Raw genomic sequence first — 615 nt, 5'->3', positions numbered from 1 at the left:
TCCAGTTTCAGTTTTCTGCATATGGCTAGCCAGTTCTCCCAACACCATTTATTAAATAAGGAATCTTTTTCCTATTGCTTGTGTATGTCAGGTTTGTCAAAGATCAGATGGTTGTAGCTGTGTGGTGTTATTTCTGAGGCCTCTGTTCTGTTCCGTTGGTCTATATATCTGTTTTGGTACCAGTACCATGCTATTTTGGTTACTGTAGCCTTGTAGTATAGTTTGAAGTCGGGTAGCATGATGCTTCCAGCTTTGTTCTCCTTGGCCAGGATAGTCTTGTCTATGTGAGCTCTTTTTTGGTTCCATATGAAGTTTAAAGTAGTTTTTTCCAATCCCAGGAAGAAAGTCAGTGGTAGCTTGATGGGGATAGCATTGAGTCCATAAATTACTTTGGGCAGTATGACCATTTTCATAATATTGATTCTTCCTATCCATGAGCATGGAATGTTTTTCCATTTGTTTTTGTCCTCTCTTATTTCCTTGAGCAGTGGTTTCTAGTTCTCCTTGAAGACGTCCATCTCATCCCTTGTAAGTTGTATTCCTAGGTATTTTATTCTCTTAGTAGCAATTGTGAATGGGAGTTCACTCATGATTTGGCTCTCTGTTTGTCTGTTA

This window comes from Mandrillus leucophaeus, unplaced genomic scaffold, assembly GCF_000951045.1.
Source record: "Mandrillus leucophaeus isolate KB7577 unplaced genomic scaffold, Mleu.le_1.0 Scaffold822, whole genome shotgun sequence".
NCBI lineage: Eukaryota > Metazoa > Chordata > Mammalia > Primates > Cercopithecidae > Mandrillus > Mandrillus leucophaeus.
The sequence above is the reverse complement of the archived record's forward strand: the minus strand, read 5'-3'. Positions refer to the sequence as shown.